The sequence below is a fragment of the Engystomops pustulosus genome, chromosome 1 (genome assembly GCF_040894005.1).
Source record: "Engystomops pustulosus chromosome 1, aEngPut4.maternal, whole genome shotgun sequence".
In the NCBI taxonomy this organism is placed as follows: Eukaryota; Metazoa; Chordata; class Amphibia; order Anura; family Leptodactylidae; genus Engystomops; species Engystomops pustulosus.
Window position 1 is genome coordinate 144,057,877 of NC_092411.1, and position 9,315 is coordinate 144,067,191.

Below are 9,315 nucleotides of genomic sequence, written 5' to 3' on the forward strand. Positions count from 1 at the left end.
AAAATTAGACCTCTGGAGCTGTTTCTCTACACATTTAAGTCCCATTTCGTGATTAATCGAGGTATACAAGGATACCACATCGAATGACACCAAGGTCAGTTGTGTCGGGTCAATGGATTGTATCTGTTTAAGTTTACAAAGGAAATCAGTAGTATCTCTTATGTATGATTGTCCCCTAGTAGATAATACCCTTAAAGCCTGATCAAGAAAGATGGCAATGCTAGATGTAATGGATCCCCGGCCGGATACAATCGGCCTCCCTGGGGGTCGCTCCAAGCACTTATGTATCTTGGGGAGGGTGTATATAATCGGGGTACGTGGGTGTGTAACAGTCAGATATTTCTGCATGTTCTCACTGATCGTGCCCGCCGTTACAGCTGTATCAAGTATATGCGTAATGCGTCTTCCTATTTCAAACTTAGGGTCTGTGGAGACACATTTGTAAACCGTACTGTCATCCAATTGACGTCGGATCTCCGCATTGTATGACGATGTGTCCATGACAACGACCGCCCCACCTTTGTCAGCGGGGCGGATCGTGATCTCATCGTCACGGGCAAGGCGTCCCAACGCGGAGATTTCCTCAGAACTGAGGTTCGCATGTGATAGCGTATTACCTCTAGTTCGTTGTAATTGTGTGATGTCCTGTTGTACTGCGTCCTTAAACGCTATAATAGCTGGGACCTCTGTGTTCGGAAAAAAAATGCTCTTGTTAGACAAACCAAATTGTTTCGGGTCAAGGTTATTGTAAATCTTAGGCGTAGTTGGGTTATTATGAAACCAATGTTTTAAACATATACTGCGGTACAGCCTATGTATATCGATATCAAGTTGGAACCAATCAGTGTCACTACAAGGACAAAAAGATAAACCTTTCTCTAATACAGACATTTCGCTCACAGATAACTGTTTAGATGATATATTTACCACCACAGGTTTCATTTCTTCCTGTTGTTCACCGCTCTCAATGGTAAAGTCCTGTTTTTCGCGGCTCTGTTTTTTTCTCCACCGGTAGTGGCGTCTGCCCCCCCTCCTGGTGGTTCGTCTCTGTCCATATTGTCCCCTAAAAAAGAATCAGATGGCAACAGTGGGTTCGGAGTGGAGTTCGGGTCATCCTGCTGTTTTCTCCTGATCGGACTACGCTTTTTCTTTCTTATGGGTGCTTCTTTTTGTGTGCTCCCCACCGTTACTGTATGGGTGCCTTGCCAGCTGTAAATCTTTCCGATACGGTAATCTTCGTTGTCTCTGGCCCACTTGGACCTTTTCGTATGTTCTTGCTCATTCTTTAAAGTCGTAATTCTTTTATCGACTTCTTTTATACACTCTTCATATTCAGTAGTAGAGTATGATTCCTTAAGTTTTTGTGACAATTCAGTAGTGAGGACATTCAATTTTTTGGTCTCGCTCTGGAGGTATTCGATGTTCAACATGATGAGATCCAAAGAGTATTTGTTAGATATATGCATGAACTTCAAACAAAAGGTCGCATCCTGCGAAAAAAGGTTGGGGCGAACGTTGGACCGCATACCGCGTGGTATCCGTTTGGACTTCAGGTATTCACCGAGTGTTACCAGGTGGAGTTGTAGAGACATAGATTTTTTCATAGCTTGTTCATATTGTTTCCTGAGTTCATTGACAGTAGGGGTGCTCAAGAAGGTCGTGTCCCCCTGTAGCTCACGCACAATCCGCTCTTGATCTTCCTCTGTGTAGGTAAAAAGATGGAATGGTTCCCCTTGTGGCACATGACATAGCCCTCTTTCTAAATCTTTTGTAGGTCAAGTATAACTGGGAGAAGAATTCTCCACCAGTAAATATTTGAATTGGTTTTTGTCAATCTGAATATACTATAATGTCACTGTATATAGTTGTACATTACAGTAAAAGTCTACTTTATTTTTTCCAGATCTATTGGGATCTTCTGACCCTCACCGCACGGATCTTGAACCCCCATAAAGTCTCGTGTCTTTCAACAATTCAAATTCTGCTTCATGCCTTTGTCTGATAATTTTACATATTTATAATGCATATGTCGTGTGTCACCATAATTGTTTATCTCTGTAACGTGTTCCACACAGCTAATTTCTGGTGGGACCCCAAAGGAAAGCGTTCGAGGTTTTCACCTCACTTTGTGACCCTTTCTCCAGCTAATACCGGGCAGGACGTAGGGATTGAATATCGGTAGTCCAGTTTCTGGATGCTGTATCAAAATCCCATCACTCCGCACTGAGGGAAGACGGTAGTGTTTATACTTCCTGTCTTTACCTATCAGTACCTGGTTTTGGAGTGTCACTATCTCAACTTAATCCTGATTGGGGTCCTGACCGGGTAATGTGTGGCTTTTCCCTTAAAAAACATGGCGGCCGCCGCACACTCCATGAGTGCGCATGCGCCAATATCACATGATTGAGACCCGATCACGTGATGACTACAACTTCCGGTGACGCGACTGAAACACTACAAGCCTGGCGCTCAAAATCAGCTGTTCAGGATCTGCCACTAAGTTTTATGAATGAAAGCCGAGACAGGGGGCGGTCCGATTGCAGTTGGGAGGGTATTTATCTATTTACTTATGCTTACACATGCATTTTTCACTGATTTAACGTTGTCATTTCACTGTACTAAACCAATGATTGAGTTTAGCATAACACTTTCTCACTTATCAAATGGAATGTTGTATATTTTGCTTATTTTGCAATGTAATTACCACGGTCTGGTGTCAGACCAATGAAATGTAAGGTTGGCCCTTATATGCTTGTTTACTGGCCATACTCACTATGCTTGATAAAGGCTCTACATGAGCTGAAACGTCGCACATGGAATAAAGATACCCCATCATTTTTGATCACTATCCTGGAGTGCTGCCTGCTTTTTGAATTATATATTGAAGACGCTATTTGCCAAAGTGTCAAGGACTTTGCACCCAACATCGTTGCTGTGCTGCTCTGGACTTTCCCATACTCATATCATGACTAGAGATGAGCGAGCACTAAAATGCTCGGGTGCTCGTTATTTGAGACGAACTTTTCCCGATGCTCGAGTGCTCGTCTCGAATAACGAACCTCATTAAAGTCAAAGGGAGACTCGAGCATTTTTCAAGGGGACCAAGGGTCTGACAGGGAAGCTTGGCCAAACACCTGGAAACCTCAGAAAATGATGGAAACACCACGGAAATGGACAGGAAACAGCAGGGGCAGCATACATGGATGCCTCTGAGGCTGCTTAATCGCACCTTTATGCCAAAATTATGGGCAACAGCATGGCGATGACAGAGTGACCGAATGAGGCTAGTTAGCATATAAAACATCCAATAATTGACCTTGACACTATAGAAGAAGGCATGCAGAGGCAGCGGCAGTAGCGGCAGGCTAGAGAGTGGCATGGCGATATACCCGAAATGGACTCAGGCTTCAAACCAATGGGTGGCAGAGAGGAACCAGGAGGTGTGCAAGAAGCGCTGAAATGATTTCCTATGTGACCAAAAGGTTGACGGTATATTTAGTCGATAACACAGCATGGTGGCGACATAGTGACCAAGTTCCATAACTTATCTGGTGAAACACCCGAAAAATGAGCCTGATACAGCTCGTTTGACATGTGGAGGCAGCCATGGAGACGACTTCCATGATTAAGAGTGACAGTATGGGGCATCCATATTGCGCTGCTATGATTGAAACTTCAGGTCTCCAGCATGGCGGCGACAGATGCGCCGAGTTCCATTATGTATCTAGTGAAACACCTGAAAATTCTGCCTGACACAGCTCGTTTGATAAGGGGATCATGTGCTGTATATCCTCTCGCGCTCCAGCGTCTGGGGTATAGAGAGTTGAAATTTGCGCATGGAGACATTGGTGGACGCTGTGGAGGATCGTGGAGGCAAATGGACAGGAAACAGCAGGGGCAGTATGCATGGATGCCTCTGAGTCTGCCTAATCGTGGGATGGAGCTGGTGGTCCGCTGCCAGGCGATCTTTCGCCTGTCTAAGCCCCTGTCTCTCGGCTCCTCCCCACCCAAAATGGGCCTGGGGGCCAGAAGCGTTTACTTTGAAAAAATTATAATTTTCAAAGCAGACGGGGTCGTTTGAATATTTCATCTAGGAATAATGGAATAGCATAGCGGTTCTATTTTTAATTGTTTTTTCGGAAATGGTTCCATGATTAAGAGCGACAGTATGGGGCATCCATATTGCACTGCTAAGATTGCAACTTCAGGTCTCCAGCATGGCGGCGACAGATGGCCCGAGTTCCATTATGTATCTGGTGAAACACCCAAAAATTCTGCCTGACACAGCCCGTTTGATAAGGGGACGATGTATGGAGGCAGTAAAGTAGTAGTAGATTAAAGGTGCTGCAGTTAAAACTATGTTAGTTGGATCTTGGGATGGAGCTGGCGGTCCGCTGCCAGGCGAGCTTTCGCATGTCCAAGCCCGTCTCTCGGCTCCTCCCCACCCAAAATGGGCCTAGTGGCCAGAAGTGTTTACTTTGAAAAAATTATAATTTTCAAAGCAGGCGGGGGCTACAAACAGCACTTCTAAGAACCTTTTGTATAAGATCAAGTGTAGTACTGTTCTTATGAGTTTTGGTTATGGCGGGGGAGGGGAATGTAAACAGATGCGCAAGAAGCGCTGAAATAATATCGGTAAATGATAAAAGTTTGCCAGTATATTTTGTGGATAACACAGCAGGGTGGCGACAAAGTTAACAAGTTTGATGTGGAAGCCATGAAAACAACCCAAAATTCTGCCTGACACAGCTAGTTTGCTAAGGGGACAATGTATGGAGGTAGCTATATGGACGACTTTGGGAGGCAGCTATAGAGATGATGTGTGGAGGTAGCAATGGCGACAACGTGTGGAGGCAGCTATAAAGACGACGTGTGGAGGCTGCTATGGAGACAATTACATTTGGATAGTGCCTGTATGTGGCAGTCCAAAAAAGTTTTCAAACCAGAGGAGCAGGTAAGTGGTCCTCCAGAAAAATTAAATAGATTGAGTGCCTGTATGTGGCACTCCCAAAAATTGTTTAAAACAGAGGCCCGGGTAGGTGGCCCTCCAGAAAAATTAAATACATAGAGTACTATAGCTAGAGCCAGTTGGCCTTGGCAAAAAATAGCCAGTTTCCTCTGCTTTAGTGTACAAAGAGGAGGAGAAGGAGGAAAATGAGGAGAAGGAGTGCATACATTATTCAGGTTGAGCTTCTTTTACCTGGTGGAGAATGGAAATCCCTAGAAATCCAGGCTTTATTCATCTTGATAAGCGTCTGCCTGTCAGCGCTGTAAGTTGACAGGCGTGTACGCTTATTGGTGATGATGCCACCAGCTGCTCTGAAATCACGCTAGCAGCAGGGCAGGCAAGAACCTCCAAGGCATACAGCGCCAGGTCGTGCCACATGTCCAGCTTTGAAACCCAGTAGTTGTAGGGAGCTGTGTGATCATTTAGGACGATGGTATGGTCAGCTACGTACTCCCTCATCATCTTTCTGTAACGATCAGCCCTACTCTGCCGAGACTGGGGACAGGTGACAGTGTCTTGCTGAGGTGAAATAAAACTGGCAAAGGCAAAGGTAAAGCGTACCCCTGCCAGTGCTGGACAAGCTGCCTGCTCGCCTACTCTCCCTCGCTACTTGTCCCACAGAAGTACGCCCTCTGCCGCTAGTGCTGTCAGAAGGGAAATACTGTTTCAGCTTGTGCACCAGGGCCTGCTGGTATTCATGCATTCTCACACTCCTTTCCTCTCCAGGGATGAGAGTGGAAAGATTTTGCTTGTACCATGGGTCCAGGAGAGTGAATACCGAGTAATTGGTGCTGGAATAAATTCTTTGAACCCGAGGGTCACGGGATAGGCAGCCTAGCATGAAATCTGCCATATGCGCCAGAGTACCAACACGCAAGAATTCACTCCCCTCACTGGCCTGACTCTCCATTTCCTCCTCCTCCAACTCCTCCTCTTCTGCCCATTCACGCTGAACAGTGAAGGACTGAACAATGGTCCCCTCTTCTGTCTCGCCAACATTCTCCTCCTCTTCCTCCTCATCCTCCTCCACCTCCTCCAATATGCGCTGAGAAACAGACCTGAGTGTGCTTTGGCTATCAACAAGGGAATCTTCTTCCCCCGTCTCTTGTGACAAGCGCAAAGCTTCTGACTTCATGCTGACCAGAGAGTTTTTCAACAGGCCAAGCAGCGGGATAGTGAGGCTGATGATGGCGGCATCGCCACTGACCATCTGTGTTGACTCCTCAAAGTTACTCAGCACCTGACAGATATCAGACATCCACGTCCACTCCTCATTGTAGACTTGAGGAAGCTGACTGACCTGACTACAAGTTCTGGTGGAAGTTGACATTTGGCAGTCTACAATTTCTCTGCGCTGCTGGTAAACTTTGGATAACATGGTTAATGTTGAATTCCACCTCGTGGGCACGTCGCACAACAGTCGGTGAGCGGGCAGTTGGAGGCGGCGCTGCGCTGCCCTGTGAGTGGCAGCATCTGTGCTGGACTTCCTGAAATGCGCACAGATGCGGCACACCTTCGTGAGCAAATCAGACAAATTGGGGTATGTCTTGAGGAACCGCTGAACTATGAGATTTAACACATGGGCCAGGCATGGCACATGTGTCAGTCTGCCGAGTTGCAGAGCCACCACCAGGTTACGGCCGTTGTCACACACAACCATACCTGGCTTCAGGTTCAGCGGTGCCAGCCACAGATCAGTCTGCGCCGTGATGCCCTGTAATAGCTCTTGGGCGGTGTGCCTTTTATCGCCTAGGCTCAGCAGTTTGAGCTACCGACTGATGGCGCCATGCCCACGGATGCTAATTCGGAGGAGGAGGTGGAGGAGGGGTGGGAGGAGGAGGAGGCATAGTAGGCCTGAGAGACCTGGACGGAGGTAGGCCACGCAATCCTCGGCGTCGGCAGTATATTACCAGCCGCAGGGTCAGACTCGGTCCCAACCTCCACCAGGTTAACCCAATGTGCCGTCAGCAATATATAGTGGCCCTGCCCGGCAGCACTTATCCACGTGTCCGTGGTTAGGTGGACCTTGTCAGAAACGGCGTTGGCCAGGGCACGGATGATGTTGTCTGACACGTGCTGGTGCAGGGCTGGGACGGCACATCGGGAAAAGTAGTGGCGACTGGGGACCGAATACCGAGGGGCGGCCGCCACCATGAGGTAGCGAAAGGCCTCGGTCTCTAACAGCCTATAGGGCAGCATCTCCAGGCTAAGTAATTTGGAGATGTGGACATTGAGGGCTTGGGCATGTAGGTGGGTTGCACTGTACTTCCTCTTGCGCTCCAGCGTCTGGGGTATGGAAAGCTGAACGCTGCGCATGGAGACATTGGTGGATGCTGTGGAGGATCGTGTAGGCGAAGGTGTGGTTTTCGCACGGGAGGTGTTTGACCCAGGGTCCTGGGCAGGGGGCTGACTAGCAGAGGCAGCAGATGACACAGGGGAAGGAGCAGTGGTGTGCCCGGCCTTGGTTCCATTGAGTGGGGTGTTTAACATTCATATGCCTGCGCATACTGGTGGTGGTTAAGCTGGTAGCGGTGGAACCCCTGCAGATCCTGGTGTGGCACAGGTTGCAAACCACAGTCCGTCGGTCATCCGGTGTTTCTTTAAAGAACCTCCAGACTTCTGAAAATCTAGCCCTCGCCTCGGGAGCTTTACTACATGAAACATTTGGCGCTGATGCACCAGCTCTGCCCCTGCCTCTCCGTCTGGCCCCACCACTGCCTCTTCCAACTTGTTCTTGTCGAGGACTCGCCTCCATCTCAGAAGCACTGTGTTCACCCGGCCTATCAACCCAGCTTGGGTCTGTCACCTCATCATCCTCTGATCCCTCAGTCTGCTCCCCCCTCGTATTTCCTGCCCTGACAACAACTTCACCACTGTCTGACAACCGTGTCTCCTCATCGTCCGATACCTCTTTACACACTTCTTCCACTATGTCAACAATGTCATCATCACCAACAGACCGGTGGAAAACCTGGGCATCGGAAAAGAGCTCAGCAGCAACTGGACAAGTGGTTTGTGACTCTGGGAAGGGTCCAGAAAACAGTTCCTCAGAGTATGCCGGTTCAAATGCCAAATTTTCCTGGGAGGGGGCAGACTGGGGGGAAGGAGGCTGAGGTGGAGAGCTGGAGGAGTTCTGATTTCGGTGACATGGGTGGACTGTGTGGAAGACTGACTGGTGGTCAAATGGCTAGAAGCATTGTTCACAATCCACGTCATCACCTGTTCGCACTGTTCTGGCCTCAACAGTGCTCTACCACGAGTCCCAGTAACTTGAGACATGAACCTAGGGAGTGTAGCTCTGTGGCGTTCCCCTGTTCCCTCATCAGCAGATGGTGTCTCACCCCGCCCAGGACCACGGCCTCTGACCCCTGCAGCAGAAGAAGAAAAGAAAAAGCAGACTGTGCCTAATTCAATCAAACCCCTAATAAATTATCCCACTTAGGTGTTTGAGATGGATATGTGTGCCACTAAGAGCTAAACAGAACGTTCGCAAGACTCCCTGCAAATTCGTCACAATATGGTACTAGCTGCACTACTAGTGCCAGCAAGGCCAGCCACAAGCAAATAAAAAAAATATATATAACGCTATTGTAGCCCTAAGAAAGCCGTTGGGGTTCTTGTATGGCTAGTTTCTAGCCTACACTGACATCACACAACTGGATTTTGTGCTGTGCCTGATGACTTTGAGTTATAAAAAAAAAGAAAAGTAAAAAAAAAAGAAAAAGCAGACTGTGCCTAATTCAATCAAACCCCTAATAAATTGTCCGACTTAGGTGTTTGAGATGGAAATGTGTGTCACTAAGAGCTAAATAGAACGTTCGCAAGTCTCCCTTCAAATTCGTCACAATATGGTACTAGCTGCACTACTAGTGCCAGCAAGTCCAGTCACAAGCAAAAAAAAAAAATATTCTAGCCATAACAAGGGCTGTTGGGTTCTTGTAGACTCACTCCTGCCTAACAGTAAGCTAATATAACACCCTAACGCTATCCCTGCAGCAGCAGCAGCTCTCTCCCTCACGGCATCCAGACAGAGAATGATGCGAGCAGCGCGGGCAGGGGCTAGTCTATTCCAGGGTCACCTGATCAGGCCAGCCAACCACTGCTATCAAGGAGTAGGGAAAAAAATATATATTAAGCACTATCGGGCGCCAAATAGATACTCCACTGAAACAAATATAGTGTCTAGGAAATTAAATTTATTGTTAAAAACAAGCCAAAAAGCAAAAACATGGATAAATATGATAAAGGACAAGTCCTATGACGCGTTTCGGGTGCTTGGACCCTTTTTCAAATATGGACAAGTGATA